The sequence below is a fragment of the Zalophus californianus genome, chromosome 5 (genome assembly GCF_009762305.2).
Source record: "Zalophus californianus isolate mZalCal1 chromosome 5, mZalCal1.pri.v2, whole genome shotgun sequence".
Classification (NCBI taxonomy): domain Eukaryota; kingdom Metazoa; phylum Chordata; class Mammalia; order Carnivora; family Otariidae; genus Zalophus; species Zalophus californianus.
In genome coordinates this window covers 129,051,362-129,067,841 of record NC_045599.1, presented here as the reverse complement: position 1 = coordinate 129,067,841, position 16,480 = coordinate 129,051,362, and the positions used below count along the sequence as shown (strand labels likewise).

Here is a 16,480-nt window from a genome sequence, read left to right as displayed (position 1 = left end):
GGATGAAAAAGAACATTTTCTTTTACCATATATAATGGAATAGAAGCCCCATGCATAAGTAAGATCTACAAAAAGGTTTTTGGCCAACATAAATATACATAAAATAGTATTTTAGTGCACTAATAGTATAATATTCAGTATACAAATATGTAGCAGTATGCATGAAATAGTCATGTCTACAGTATCTGCTTTATTAATTTAATTCACATATATTTAAAATCCCACTTACAATTTTAATGATATATTAATTTTGAATATTCTTTCTCACACTCATATACTTAATAAAGCAAATCTATTCAAACTCAGAACCACAGCGTAAGTCCAGTAAGTCCGTTTTTCAGAGTGGAACATTTACCTTCATTTCCATCTTCACTATTTGAGGGACAGCAATTTTTTTTCTTAAGACTTTATTTATTTATTTGAGAGAGAGAGAGAGAGAGCACAAGCAGAGGGAGCTGCAAGCAGAGGGAGAAGCGGGCTCCCAGCTGAGCAAGGAACCCGATGCGGGACTCGATCCCAGGATCCTGAGATACATGACCCGAGCTGAAGGCAGACGCCTAACTGACTGAGCCACCCAGGCATCTCGAGGGACAGCAATTTTTATATCCACATATAGTGCTGTCACTGGACCTTTTATCCAGGACCACAAGAATCCAATCATATAACCCTAGCACAGTTCTCCCACCCCTTCATCCTGAGAATAGCCTGATTTATGAGTGCATTTGCTACGTGCCAAACACAGCATAGGTGCTTTATGTGTATTAAACTTATTTACCCTCAAAACAACCTTGTGGGAAACATACCTTCATTATCTCATTTTACTGTGCGAATTAAGGTCCAGAGAGGTCAAGAAACTTGCTCAAAGTCACACCGTTCATGAAAGGCAGAACCAGGATTCAAACCCAGCAATAGAGCACCAGAGTTCACGCTTTTAAACCACCATGCTACTCTGCTACAAAAAAATCCAGCACCTAAATTGTGAGGTCATTTCTCCCTGGAATAATTGTTCAATTTACCGTCAAATTTATTTTCCCCCTTTATTTTAAACCAGTTCTGACCTGTATAGACCCCTAAATTGGCATCAATTGACCTGAGACAATTGTGTCTTCTCCAAATAGTACCTTACCACCAAAATGAATTGAGAGATTCATAATTATAAGTGTATAGCACAAATAGAAAATATCTTCCTCTTTTTTGTGAGGATAATTTTAGGAAAAAATCTTATATTTTTAACACATATGGTATATTTCTCTATATTAGCATGTAAGCCAGATCAGTTAGTGAAGATTGGGGAGGGGGAGGGGATAACTATTATTTCTGAAACACCTGCTGGTCACTAGGCACTGTATCAGGCTGTTTACACATATTACCTAGTTTTATTCTCTCCACAACCCTGTTTAGCACTGTTCCCATTTTGTAGATGAGTAAACTCAGGCTCAGAGAGTATAAGAAACTGGCCCAGCAGATCCAGAGATTGGGCACTTGGGTGGAGATTTCAGCCTGTGTCCAGACAACACGAAAGCCCGTGCTCTGTGGACGAACCCATGTGTCCTCACTGGGCACACAGCGCTGGGTCAAAAAGCCCCGATTTGACGCATGTGGGCACCATGCGGCTCCTGCCGGCTGGCTTCCACTGTCCTCCCAGCTTCCTCTCATTTCTCTGCTTTCTGTCTTGCTGAGCCCAGCAGGGCTTTTGGCTGCAAACAACAGAAATTCCTGTAGCTAGTTTAAGCAGAAAAGGATGCATTAAAAGATGCTAGTTAGGTGGTTTGTAGAATTTCTAGGAGGGACCAAGCATCAGGCTCAAATGTTGCAGAGCCAGGAAAAGAGCCAAACCACATGACGGGACTGTTCTAGCAGAAAAGGCCACACTGCCCCAGGCCCAGGACTTTAGGGAGAGAATGCCAGAACTGTGCCCCTCTTCCATAGCACTCGCCCCAAGGCTCGGTCTCAGTGTGTAACCACTGCCCACTTCTGTAGGCAGGTGTGGGAAAACTAGCGCCCTGTGCCTGCACGCTGGCTGCAAGGGAATGTGAGAAATGAGGGGTTTCCGATTTTCCACTAAATGGGGTTGATGAACCGATATACAGCTTCTGCCACACTGAACTCAGGCCGATCCTAGCCCCAGCCTTGGCTGCAGCATGCTGAGATCAGATGGGCAGTGTTTGTCCCCAGTACCTAGTGCCTTGATGGATACAGAGGGACACTTCCACGCTCCTCGGAGTGCTGAGCCCAGTTCACCCTGCTCTACAGCTCTGACTGTAGTTGGTCTGACCAACAGCGGGGCTAACTTGAGGGTCCGTGTGGAAGACTGGTCACCCCTGTGGAGGCGTCCGTCTACTATGATGATGTTCTCCCAGGTTATGTTTTCATATCAGAAGCCTTTCCTCTAGACTCCAGCACCCTAGTTGAAAAAATCACACAGTGGGGCACTCAGGAAGGAGCAGAACCTTTCCCTCCCACAAACTGCCTCTCTGAAATCAGGGCTTTCATCCGCTGAGTCCCACATCCTGAGCACAGTGATAACAAAAGTAACAAGTGACAAATGAGTTAGCATCCTTCTTTATAAGAGCCACATTGTGTACCCCTTTCGGTCTTCAGGTTTTCAACCGCTGTTGAGAAAGCATCAAGTGGAAGTCCAAAATCTGAAAATAATAGACTTGAGGGTAAGATGTTGATTGGGAGAATAGTTTGAAAGTGCAAGGAACATAGACCCAAGAATTAGCTGATGGTCTGCTCATCAACAGGGCTTGGTCAGACAAACATACTTTGTATTCCTGACTGTTACCTAGTCTGTAAAACTGGAAAAGATGACAAACGTTAAGACCCTAAGAGTGATCCTAAGAGTTAAATTCTCAATGTCTGGCACATGGTTTTTTAACCTTGTCCTTTCAAGAAGCCACAGTCCCACTGTGTGAGGCCATTCTCCCCGCTCTTTTGCTGCCCACCTGGGTTTTGTCTTTCTCAGCTGGGAATTACATGGGTAGTTTACATTATCAAATGAATACACAGACTGAAGTTTAAGTAACTCAAGGAGACTGGGGAAAACAAACTAAATGTTATTCTTTAGCACCCTTATTCACTGTGAGAAGGGTTGAGAGCTTGCTTACGCATCAGAGATAAAAGTCATCATGAAAGATCTTAGGTTGGTTTGCATTTTTCCGGTCATCTTGAAATCTTGATTTGGCCAGGGGCTTGCAGTATCTGTATTAATTTTCCTTCAGAGTTCATTTAGCAGCAACAAGCAGAGAAATCATTTGCATTTTAATTGGGTCATTGTCCTTCCCCTGTCCCCACCCCCAGCATTCTCTCAACTTGCAAAGAGCTGGAGCCAGATGTCACCCCCTGCCTCTCCGTGACACAAACGTCAACGTCTACAACTCTTCAGTGGCACCAGCCCAACCACACAGTTCCTCCATGAGCTCCCCAAGGCCAGTGATCCCAGAACTGAACAGCGAAGAAATTTCTCCGTTCAAGTGGCACATGCCTGTGCACCTCCAAAACATTAAAAACTTGGGAGTTTTTTGGGGCACCTGGGTGGCTCAGTCAGTTAGATGTCCGACTCTTGGTTTCAGCTCAGGTCACGATCTCATGGGTCAGGAGATGGGGCCCTGCTTCGGACGGACTCCACACTGAGCAGGGAGTCTGCTTGGGATTCTCTCGCTCTCTGCACCCCCACCCCACCCCGTGCTCGCTCACTCTCTCTCAAATAAATAAAATCTTTAAAAACAAACAAACAAACAACTTGGGAGTTTCGCAAATTAAAATCACTAATGACAGAAATCTGCATCGTCATTCCCAGTGATTCACACTAAAGGTTTTAGGAATAGGATGCAGGGATCTCATTTTGAAAAGGAAAATTTTATAAGTGGATGGTGCATGTCTCCCGGAACAACTTGGAAAGTTTTGGAGGACAGAGGGAAATGTGGGGGTCGCCCAGTGAAATCTGGCATCACTGCTGATCCCATTCTCTTAGATGAAGAAACTGAGGCCATAATTCAGTGACAAAGGTGGTTCTGGTTCCAGCTGGCAGCTCCGCTGAAACCGAGGCTACCTTGGGTAAGTGGCACTCTTGACACACAGCTGACGTGGAAAGCTGGTGGAGCGAACGTGCATCCAGGCTAGCAGCCTCCCTAATTCTGACATGTGCTTGTAAGGGAGGTGGGGGCAGCATGAAATATTTACAGCAAGCCTGGCGGGGATTAGCATAGACAGAGGGTGAGCTGAGCAAAATGTAGGACACGGAGAAAGCCTTAAATGGTGAAAACGTGCCTAGTTGTCATTGGGAGAGAGGCCGAGTTTGGGATATGAATTCCTGTTTGTTTTGAAAGCCCTAGGGCGGCTTCACGGGACACCTTTACTTTCTCAAAAAAGGTATGTGAGATGTTTCCAGAACTGTGCAGGGGTGCAGGGGAGCATGGGGAAGAGCGATGTCACCTCCCCTCCTGTCACCTACACTCTAGGGAGGAAAATTACCTTTCACCGGAAATGTCCAGATTTTCTTAGATTGCTGCTGTCAAGCCCGGGGAAAGAAAATGATGACCCTGGGCCCCCAACAGTTGGCGCTTTCTAGATCAGTTTCAACCTTGAGGCCTCCCCGAGATTTTGTCCCTATTCCCCAGTGAACCCGTCAAGCAGCCACAGACCTGCGCTGGGTGGTGGTCCTGCAGAGGCAGCCCACCTCCTGTGTGCCTCTGTGCTCATCCCCTGGGCGCTTAGCCAGAAGGACCATCTTTGTCAGGGTCTAGATGTTTCTGCCTACAGGTCGGCGAGCTCTCCAAACCAGCCCTGCTCTGTCCTGAAGAGGAAGGTATTTCTGGGTTTGACTGCAAACATTCTGACGGTTTGTGAGCACGCCACTTGACGTGTGCACAGGCTAGAGAGTTTCAAAGACCAAAGGCTGAAGACGTAAGAGAAAGGGAATTCTCGTCGGCCTGTGGGTGTGTGTGTGTGTGCGCGTGCGCGTGTGCGCACGCGTGTGCTCTTGCATGACTGTGTGTTAATTGATTTTTAAATTTTTTTTGTTTCAACGCTCAGTCTGCTTAGAGACAAATATTAGTCTCAGACCTGTTTTTGGAAAAGCAGATGAAAGGACCGAGAGTATGCAGACAGGTTAATGAGCTCTTGGCTCCTCTCTGAGCACGGTCCTGGTTTCACTCTGTCAGTGGGAAAAATTTCCTTTTTACCTGGAGCCATCAGACCAGTGCTTTGTTAAAAAACCCTTTATTCGGAGCCTCTTGTTTTTAGGAGAATTTACTGGACGCTGATCTGGGAGGGGCTGTGGTCATCTCAACACACATGGGTGGGGGCTGCTGTGGAGAGAGGGTAGGGGACCCATATATGTTCTTACTGCTTGCAAATGCTCATAAAATTCTAAAGGCTGAATTCTTGGAAGGCAAACAACAGTTTGGGGGCTTTTATGCTGGCATTTATTTTTCTTTCATTTTTTCCTCCCTGGACATTTTCTAGATGCAGCACACTGTGTTTACAAAAAGACTTCTTCACTGGTTCATTCTAGAATAGGGTGTTGATGTCCACGTTGGCAGCTGTGTTTGCCCTGCTAGAAGCAGACAAGTCTTCCTGGTGTCATTCAGTCTGTTGGCCATGTCTGAGTGTTGGCTTCTCCACTCCAGTTACAGTTGTATTGAATGGGAGAGTACCTTTTGTGTGCCCTTGGCCAGGTATGAGCCTGAGTTCTACTCCCACTGGGTTCCTGATGGCCTTTGAGCAATCGATGAGTGAGGACACGTGTGCCATTTTTGTGTCGCTTCGAACCAGGGGCACAGGCTGTCCCAGCCCAGCGAGCAAACCATGGGAGCTAGGTGTGGCATTCCTGTGCTTTCTGATACCTTCTGATGTCCTAATTCGGGTGCACCTATTTTTAGACTGGGCTTGCCCTGATTTTGAGTGTTCCTTTCACAAGGTTGTGGCCCTCCTGCATGTGTTCAGATGTTTTCCTCAAGGATCCCTGGGTGTTCACTGATTCCCACTCTTTGAAGGCCTTGTAATCTGCCAAGGGGCTGCAAGTGCAGAAACAAGTTGCCTCGCTGTCCTTGGGCAGGACAGTATGTCTCAGGGTTTAAGTAACTTCCCTAAATCACAGATTGGGGAGAGCTGTTTGGCTTGAGATAAAACATAGCATCCAGATGTCTGAGGAAGGGAGGGAGCTCCAGGATGGATGGGGCTGTTTCCTTGAGTGTGAAATAGGATAGAGGGGTGAGCCTCCTATGGGAATCTGTCACTATTTCCCGAGGGCCCTTGTGCTCATGATAAGTACAGCTTGTGTGTAATGGTTTATAAGTTGAGTAGCAGTATTTGCAAACTTGGGAAGCATGTGGCTGGGAGGAAAAGGTTGATGAAGACAATCACTACCACTTGAGTGAGGGTGGGGACACAGCAGCCTGCTCTGAGAAGCGTTTGAAACTGGCGGAGTTGGTGAGCAAGACGGGGTCTGCCAGCCGAAGGGCTTGGTGGCCACTTTCAGGAGTTTGCATTTGGGACGTTTATGGCATTTAATACCTGCCTGGTAGAGAATGTTGTTAAACCTGTGGCCAAGAAGAGCTAGAAAGGAAGTAAGAAACAGGGTCCCTCTCTACTAGAGGCTGTATGGAAAGAGAAGAGACGTTCTGACAGGGTTTCCCAGGAGTTCAGAGCAGAGCTGCCCTTGAAGCTGGAGGGAGCACCTTGGGTTTCGAAAGGAGAGGTGCTGAGCTGGGTAAAAGGTTATTGGCACATTCAGTTGCAAGTGTCAACCCTCTACAGGTATCATGGAACCAGGTAGGGTGAGTACACAGAGTTCCTGGGATTGAGAAGTTGAATCAGAGAAAGAACCATCTGGAAATCATTCGTGGACATCATTCTGGGTATTTCAGAATTCTCCCTGGAGGCATATTGAGAAAGTCTATGGAAAGGGCAAAGAAGGACACCCATGGCTCTCCTGGGTGTGCCAGGGGCTCTCAGAGATAACGCTTCTTTTCAAGTGGCAGAGCTCATGTAGTTCAGGCTTCTCCTCTAATTTTTAAAGTAACTATAGTCATTATATTTCTTTTTTTCTTCCATTTCATCAATTAAAAAAAAAAAAAAAGACCTGGCTCGTGCCTATCCTGACAGGAAATAATTTGGAAAATAAGATAAATGAAGTTCTTGGCCCTTCTGGAAGGGAAAGTGCTGTGCCCTTCTGAGCGGAAGCCCCGATCCTGTGGATGACAGAAGCAGTTACCCAGAAAGATGGCCAAGATGTTTTTCAGTGGAACTCCATGTGGGTGTTTTGTGTGGCTTTTCAGGGAAAACCCTGGGCAGCATGTGGTTCCCTCTTTGCTCCTCTTGTCAAGTAACCAGTGGCTTGATTGGGGCTGGCAGCCCCTTTGCGGGACGCTCAGCACAGGCTCCTGGATCTTTTAACACCGCCCTTCCCTGAGCTCGCCACTTTCCCTTCCCACTTTCCCCTTTGTCACTTTCAATTAAGCCAGGAACTTTTGGAACCAAGACAAGCCATGTATAATCTGGTCAGTGATCTAAATAAGTCAAAACAGCGGAGAGGAAACTTAATGTGAAGAAATAGGGGTGGAATGAGTAGCTTGCATACAAGAGTCACTATAACCATGTTTTCTTGAATGCCACTCTGTGGTCAGCACTGAGATGAGCTCAAATATTACCATCTCTCTATTTTAGCAACAACCCTGAAAATGCATTGTACTCTTTCAGGTGAGGAAGACAAGGCGTAGAGGTGTCTGATGATTATTCATGTAGTGAGTAAGCAGAGAATGCTCTTAACCGGTGGAGGTCCAACCGAAGCTCACTCTCTTTTCACAAAATATACTGTCCCCCTAAGAGACTCTCTGTGACAAGTGGGACATAGTAAGAAAACGGTGCCGAAAAGGAGAGGACAGAGGATTTAAGGAAGTAACAGGCAGACCTGGTTTGGTTGGCAGTTCTCCCCAGTCTGTGATTTAGGGAAATTACTTAAACCCTGAGACATACTCTCCACTATCAATCTGCATGGCGCTCAGTGGATCACCTGGCTCTCTGAAATCCGCATATTAACTATGTCACAAAAGGTTGTAGCTAAGTAATTCTGGAAGTACCTGAGTCCAGTTTATTTTCTTTGAGGGTCTGATAGTCTAGCTTATTAGAATCTGGAGGCCCTTTTGTGAACTTTTTCTCGTGAATCTTAAAAATTACACTTTAATGGGTCCGTGCTAGGAGGACCTCACTCTTCTTGGTTGAGGACAAACTGAAGATGCTTTGCCCCAGGGCCCACCCTCCTGTGAGGTACTGGGAGTTTTGTGCTTTGGCGGCTCTTCTTACTGCCAGAGTCTTCATTGTTACAAGGCCAGTCAGGCACATTCTTGGGTCTTTTGTTTTTAAACTGTTTTGGATAACGTTTAAGACCTGGAAGTCACCGTTGCCTGATTCCCATGGGAAATCTCCAGTTATTTAGAGAAATTCTTCTTGTGGGAAAAATGGGGGGGGAGGGGAACAAATAACTAATTGTTTGGAGGCTCATGGAAAGAAATTTCCATATATGACCCAGCTTCCTCACCGTTGTTTCTGAAAACTGTGGTTTTGTAAGTCAAATTTCTACCCCACAGAACCATACATGATTCCGAAAGAAGGTTCTTTCTGGTAAAGATGAGAAATACCTTGAAAGTATGGCTGAGCCCAAACATTTCAATGAGTGCCATGCGGTTTTTGATGGATTTCTTCTTCCAAGGGCTTCACCCACCTTTTCCTACTTGAGTAAGAGAAACTCTAATAATTTTTAATCATAATGTAGACTTGGTAAGCTTAGCATTTTTTTTTAAGAGGGATTACTTTCAGACCTGAAAATTACAGACTGGGTGCAATAAACCTTTAAAACTCAAAGCACCACAGGGAACTCCATTGCCACTGTTAAGCTTACAGAAGAGCTGCAGGAGATGGGGGGAAGAGTTGGCTAGTTCTAGAAACTGCTTTGAAAAAACATATTTCCAGTTCACACGTGCTTCACCAGCCCTTCTGACATGCACCTGCAGCCCTATCACGCGGGGTGGAGTGTGTGGCGCGTACACTCTGATCAGGTGACCAAAGCAGCATAGCGTCTATGGCTTCCCTTGACCCCTTAGCATCTTGGCAGGAGTCAAAGTTAAGCTTATTGTCTTGCTGCAGGGGAACAATGCCAAGGACTCTGCCTGCTGATCTGAGTCTTCTGTGTGCCTCTACGCTCTCCGTGTGTTTAGGGTGCACCTGCCTCCCTCGGTGGCATTTTAATAGAATTGTGACTATGGCCTCTGTCATGCTTATCTGGTTCCTATACTCCAAGTGGCATGGGCCCAGACCTGATCCCAAACCTGGCTGGTAGCAGTCCTCTCCAGAATGCCTGTTTAACAAGCCTGCCATTGGGCACGTTTTGCTCACCCTGCTGGGGCCAAGTCAGGTGGGTCTGGCCAGAATGCAGTTGTCCCCCGTGCAGCGTCCAGGAGGTGTAGCCCACTCTCCTTTCATCCATGAGGGGAAGAAATGTGGAACTGTGGGAAATGCCAAGACCAAGAAGCCAACTTTAAGGCTTTCCTTAAGACCCACTTCCTGCGAAGGTCACTCTTGATGACCCCAGCCCATCGTGACACCTCCTGGGGGAAATCCTGGAGCCCTGGCTGCCTTTATCCATCACTTGTCCTTCAGCACATGTTGCGTAGCAATGGTGGGAATCTTTTTGAATGAACAGGGTCTTGCCTGTTCAGCATATGCTTCCAGGAGACCCATCTTAATTATTTGTCTGATTCTGGTCTTGCAGGATAGCTAATCTTGTGGAAGTCTTTGGGGAAATGCCTGCAGGGATGCTCATAAAAATTTATTTCTTGGAGAGCCCAGGCCCATGAGAGGCATTAGGGAGAAGTCTCAAGCTGACATCAAGGTGACATCAGCTAAGGAAATTGCTTGTTCCCTATGCTCAGCTGAGTGGGAATTATCAACACTCACGGCCTGGTCCATGGGGCTACTCAGGTTAGGGCAGGATTCCTGGGAATGAGTTCAAGTTGTGACAGGGGTGGATTTAGTTTCCAAAACCCACAATGTCGCCATTTCTATGAAATTTACTACCCCAATTCAAAGGATTGATTGGACTGACAAGCCAGGACAGGAAGTGGGGACTGAGCATTGCTCTTGTAGCTGAGACCAGTGGCTAGTGGGTCTAAGCAGTCTGTCCTCAGCTGGGGGCCAAGGAGGTACAAATGCCTTGAAGTGAGGGCCTGGGCTGGTCCAGCGCTCGGGGGGGTGGGGGGGGGAGCCTGGCAGGTATGAGTCTGGTAATGTATATCCTAAAGACTTCCTGCTTCTCTGAAGTGAGTCTTTCCTGATCCACAATGATTGGTCCTTTTCTCCATCTGTGTTTAGAAGAGACATACTTTTCTTTTTGAATGGACTGACGTAATCCTCATTAATGGACCTTGATTCTGAAAAGGCGGCTGTAAGAATCATGTATCATTGTCCAAGACCTCAGGTCCTTGGGGCACACCGATGTGTACCCCCTATTCAATGACAACCTCTGACCATAGCATAAGTCTCGTTTTCTCCCTCTATCTTTTCCTAAGACGGCTCCTTCCTAAAGAAAGCTGAGCAGTTTTAACATGCCAGCATTTGTGTAGATGTGGAGACAAGCTACGAAGATGGGAAAAGTGAGGGGAAACCCACCCCAGCCTCAGAGACAGGGACTGAGTTAAGGGGTGCTGGCACTTTGCTGCACACACGTGGAAGTTTAAACCAAAGAGCACCCCATCCAGAAGGAAGGGCAAATCAGACGGCCAAGGAGAATGCGTGAGAGTGTTTGAAAAGTCCTCAACATACTTGTTTCCTATTAGTAAGTTCTATTATAAAAAGGCAGGGGTGGCAACTGTTTGATAAAATAAGATCTGGATGCACCAGTCAAAGGGAGAGTTAGTATGAACACTTCTCAAACATATTTGACTGTGGAGCTCTTCTGCCATAGGGCATCTTCTCAAACTGTATTTGGTAGAATGTATTTGTGGGAAAACTAGGGTAAGGTAATTAAGAAGACTACAAAGAAGGAACGCTTGAGAAAAAAGATTCAAAAGGGCAGTGAAACTGTTTTAAGGATCTGACATGAAGAGAACTTTATCTTGTTTTTCCATTTATTTGCTAGAACTTAGGGGTATGCCGGGCTCTGAAGGAAGTAAGAGGGAGCTTTCCAGTAATTGCTGACCCAGCACTTCCAATGGAGCAAGCTCCAGGGAGGCGAACAATCCTCACCTCTGCTCGAGAGCTTCGTAGAAGCTGCAATGATTCAGCTCAGGGTTTTGGGGATGTTGAATCTGGATGCTTTAGGAAAGAGATGGCCGCTCCAGTTCTCCACACCCCCCATTGCTCTTGCCTAACCTGCTTCTCTCACTCATATAACTTTCTACACCCTGACAATATTTATGCTTACAGCCCTAGAGTGGGAAGCCATCATGGGAATAAGTACAGTGTAATCCAATGCTGAAAGAACCCACATCAGCTATTCTTTGTTGCAGAGGGCTGTCTTGTGCACTGTCGGGTGCTTAGCACTATCTCTGGCCTCTACCCTTCAGGTGCCAGTAGCAAACGCTCCTCCTTCCCACATGGTAAATTCCCCCCCTTGAACACCACTGGTCTATGTGAAAAATACAGAGGAGAAGGAGCAGTAGTTAGTGTGTTTCATGATGCAGGCATTGGGGCTGGATCAAGAGTGAAGATACTTAGACTTTATCCTTTCAGCAATGAGAAATTATCAGAGCGATGAGAAAGTATCAAGCAGATCTTACATACTTGCCGGTGGATGTCTCTGTGCACAGGATAGATTGGAGGAAGAGAGAATCGTTGGGACTCAAGACCCTAAACGTGACCGAGTCCAGGAAAGGGGACAGCGAAAGACGTACAGAGTAGAGCAGGCAGGACCCCACCACAAGTGCAAAGAAGGGAAGAGGCCAGTGGGTGGTGACTTGCGGGCTGGGTGACCTGGGATGACGTTAATTAAAAGAGGGGCGGGCGCCTGGGTGGCTCAGTTGGTTAAGCAACTGCCTTCGGCTCAGGTCATGATCCTGGAGTCCCAGGATCGAGTCCCACATCGGGCTCCCTGCTCAGCGGGGAGTCTGCTTCTCCCTCTGACCCTTTTCCCTCTCAGGCTCGCTATCTCTCATTCTCTCTCTCTCTCTCAAATAAATAAATAAAATCTTTAAAAAAATAAAAGAGGGGCTAGAGGGCGAGGGGCTGATCTGAGGGAGAGCATGATTTGAGGGGGTGCTGAGTTTGCGATGCCACAAGACATGCCACTGGACCAGGACAGGAGACGGGCAGAGGTCTGGGTCCGAAGCTCCGGAGGAGGATGGAGGGTGAGGAGTTGGAGGCTCTGGCTTGGTGGCAGTTGCTGCGGAGGAGGAGGGCATAACTCAGGGAAGGGGGGGAGGGCGGAGAGATGCTGGGGCCTCTCCAGGTCTCACCCTGGCTGCCCACGGGGAGGAGGCAAGTTGAGCTTGGAGATGGAACCAGGCTGACCAGAGAGCTGAAGGCAGGGGCACCCCCCAGACTTTTGGTCTCATTGGCCAGATTCAATTGCAAAACCAAACAAAACAAAACAAAAACCAGTTCTGTAGACAAGCAGATGGCAGCCGCGTGGAGCTTTCCCAGGGTGGGGGCACGGTCTGTGAGCCCTCTGCCTTGGTGGCCCAAGTTGGAAGGGAGCTGCTGGTTGATAGTTCCAGGCCAGGGCTCTCCCTGTTTGTACAAGCTAGAAGGTGTTGCCCGTCCAGATGACCACCATCGTCTTGGTCACAGAACATAGAAACAAACTGAGCACGCTGTTGGAGTTCATAACTTTCTGGGAGTTACTTTTGACTGGGGGATGGGGAGAAGAGAGGAGGAAACTTTAGTGCTTCCTATTGTTTTCAAGTCATTTATGCTTTTTACCTTATGGCAAGTGGTGGCCTTTTCATGTTGTGGCTTTCGTAATAGGAAACATGATCCCCATAGGACTGGCCAAGGGGCAATTGCAACGAAAGTCCAGGTTCCATTAGCTTTTTAAAAAGTGTATGTAATACAAGATTTACCATTTTAGCTATTTTTAAGTGTACAGTTCCGTTGGCGTTAGGTCTATCCACATTGTTGTGCAACCCCCACCACCATCCATCTCCAGAACATCTTGTCTTGCAAAACAGAAACTCTGTAAACTCTGTCCCCAATAAACACTAACTCCCTGTTCTCCCCCTTCCCCTAGCACTCACCATTTTACTTTCTGTCTCTGTGAATCTGACTACTCATAGGGGCCTCACATAAGAGGAAGCATCTGATATTTACCTTTCTGTGACTGGTTTATTCACTTAGCATCACGTCCTCAAGGTTCAGCCCTGTTGTAGCCTGTGTCAGAATTTCCTCCCTTTTTAAGGCTGAATAATATTCCACATTTGTCTATTAATTAGTGGGCACTTGGGTTGCTTCCACCTTTTGGGTATTGCTGCTGTGAACATGGTTGTACAAATAGCCATTTGTGTCCCTGCTTTCAGTTCTGTGGGGGAAATACCCAGAGCGTCTCTTGGCTTGTGTGGCATTGTTGCCTTCTTTCTCTATTAGGGATTGCTAGAATCACTTTCTAGCTCCCTGTGCTTCTGATGCTGCCTTTGTTACCCTTCTGCTTTGGCTCCTGGGAGAGCCTCAGGTGTGAATGTGGGCTGGGCTTTGTGACGAGCTGGAGAGCCATTACTGAGCCCCTGCCCATAGTTCTTGGCTCTGAAGATCTACAGCTTGTCCACCTAGCGCTGTCCTAGAATTTGAATGAGGGAGATCCAAATTCTAATCTCAGTACTTGAACTAATATGCCATAACCTCAGCAAGTTTTTCATCTCTCTCCAGGCCTCTGTCTCAACATCCCCACAATGAGAAGGTAGAGCTAAGTGATGCTTAGAGTTCTTCCCAGATCACAGATGGGGAGAGCATAGTGGTCTCCTGAGCCCAGGAACCACCCTCCTAAGGTGGGTGAGAGGAAGCTCCAGATTTCCTACCCTGGGCAGTTTGACCCAAATCTCATCTTCCTCAAACCTTGGATGGCTAGATGTTTCTCATGGCTTGTGTACTTGCTGTGTCCTGGTACACGCTGCATGGCTAGTTTTGTGAGTAAATGTAGCAGCAATTCCCCTTAAAGCAAAATTATATAATATATATTATCCGCCCTTTGTTGAGAGAATGGGAGAGAGGCGGAATAACTGGTTTCACCATAGATTATTGGCAATCTCACAAACTAATACTGGAGAGAATATTCTATAGGCAAACTTTGCTTCCGATTAAGCTGTGGTTGGTCATGAACCAAGAAAATATTAACCCCCTTTTCTTCCCTCACTTCCTAAATTCTTTGAAGAACAGACCTCCTTCTTCTTAGCTTAAACTCAGAGCAGGTCAACTGTCCTGGAACTGGAGAGGTGAATCCTAAAAGGACACCCATGTGATCAACTTTCAGGCACCTGGATGGCACATGAAAATTTGGGCTGGTCTGGGATTCCCTGCTCGGGTTTAGAGACTAGAAACTGATCTTCCATCAATTCCCTCTCTGCCCCACCAGTGAAACATCATATGTATATGTGTATATATATATATATATATGCATATAATCTCTTGCTTTTCTTGGTCTTGTCTATAAAAAGCAGATCACCTGCTTTGTTCAAGGATGTGGTATTGGGCTAGATAACTGGAACCCATTTGAAACATGTGAAAATGTATAGCATTTTCTTCTTTGGGGACATTTTAACCATCTTATTAAAGAAAAACCAGACTTTCTTTAAGTCTGGATACTAAGACATCAATTTTTTAATATACAAAATTTTTTTAAAATTTTTTAAGTTGAAAAACTTCCCATGGCGATCTGGACTAGCTTTTGACAACACACGGTTCATAGAGGGGAATCCATATTGGATAAAACTCTAAAATAAATGAATATAGAAGGGATGCCTGGGTGGCTCTGTCGGTAAAGCGTCTGCCTTCGGCTCAGGTCATGATCCCAGAGTCCTGGGATCGAGTCCCGCATCGGACTCCTTGCTCAGCAGGGAGCCGGCTTCTCCCTCTGCCTACCATTCCCCCCTGCTTGTGCTCTTTCCCTCTGTATCTCTCTGTCTTTGACAAATAAACAAAAAAAATCTTTTAAAAAATTATAAAAAATAAAACATAAAATAAATGAATAGAGAGAAACAGACCAACATTAATTCTAAAACCTCACAGTTTGTCCAACTTTTCCAAAAGTATGACCTGAGAATAACTGCATGTGAGCAGAGGACATTGCTCCTTTTTTGTTCCTGACAAGTGTAGCTGCTAAAAGGCTGTCAGTATTTTAATAACAAGACATCATTCCCATTTTAATAGCTTTATGTAAATTTTCATACCCACTCTGAAGGCCATGGGGTTTCTGGACCTGTGTCTCGGTTGATGGTACATGAAAAACCCCTTTTGCTCTAGCTGCGAATAAGGCGAATTTTATGCATGGTGGGAGTCACGATCTATGTGTGTTGGTTTGGGGGAGGGGAGCTATTTTTAAAAATTCTATTTCCTGATAAAATCTTATCTTTGTAGTTGCTGTCATTCTAGCTAGGTAAGTGTTCTCAGGAGCTGCTGGCTCATAATCTCTGTTTTGGGGATCAGTGGTCTGGGGTGGAAGATGGGAGTGTTGTTGGAGTAGGAAAGTTGTAAATTTGGGATTATCAGAACAATGGGCTTTTTTTTTTTTTTCAAATGGTCTTTTACTTACCAATGGGCTTCTTTACAGAATTATTTAAAGTCTCAATTTTTATTCCCATTTAAATGCAGTAAGAAACCTGGCCCTTTAAGAAGTGCAAAGGAAAACAGGTCACTGGGTGGTAAGTTTCTCAATCCATCACCCTGGCTTCACATTTGGGGTGTATTTTGGTTGTCTCGCGCCTGAAATCTTCAGTGCTCCTCAGGTTGTGGTGGCATCTGCATCGTGATGCTATTGTGGGTCCTCTGTGGATGGAAGCCCAGTCTGCAGACACCTGCGGGAGGAAACCACAGATGACTTCTGCCAGGATCTAATTCTCCCCCATACTCCTGGCAAATTAAAGCTGCGTTTAGCAGCATGGTTCCAGTGCACTGGCAGGGCAAGGGTTGGCTCATTCTCTTACAAACACAGTGTAGCTGGATGCACTCATAAATGAAAAATGATCTGAGTGCTGTGGGTGGGGCCCTCAAGCTCAGGAGGTGAAGCTGGAGGAGGAGAGAGCAAATCTGCTTCTAAGCTCAGTAGGGCATGGGGAGCGGGCAGGAAGCCGGAGCACGCACTGGCATGGCTCACATTTTTGTTGATAGCTAATAGCCTAGGACTTTAAAGAACTGAATGAAGAAGGGAAATGAAGCACAACAAACTTTGGAGCCTGTTCTGGGCAAGCGGCTGTGAAGCATAGTGGAGCGTGCTCGCGGGATCAGCTCAGAAGCAGGTAGGAGGGGGGACCTGAACAGGGGAGAGAATCGGATCTTC

The 16,480-nt window shown here is 46.3% G+C and overlaps 1 protein-coding gene across 6 annotated transcripts in view; it reads left to right on the top strand.

Annotated features, from left to right (window-relative positions):
- The window catches only part of PDZD2 (PDZ domain containing 2), a 343,304-nt gene that overhangs the window by 199,164 nt on the left and 127,660 nt on the right, over positions 1-16,480 (top strand). Inside the window, exon 1 of one of the 6 annotated variants that reach the window (XM_027604794.2) lies at positions 15,909-16,439. The exons of the other annotated variants lie outside the window; for them this stretch is intronic. The gene's annotated coding sequence lies outside the window, so the exon portion shown is untranslated. Of the gene's footprint in view, positions 1-15,908; positions 16,440-16,480 lie in introns of those variants that run through there. 6 annotated transcript variants of the gene reach the window in all.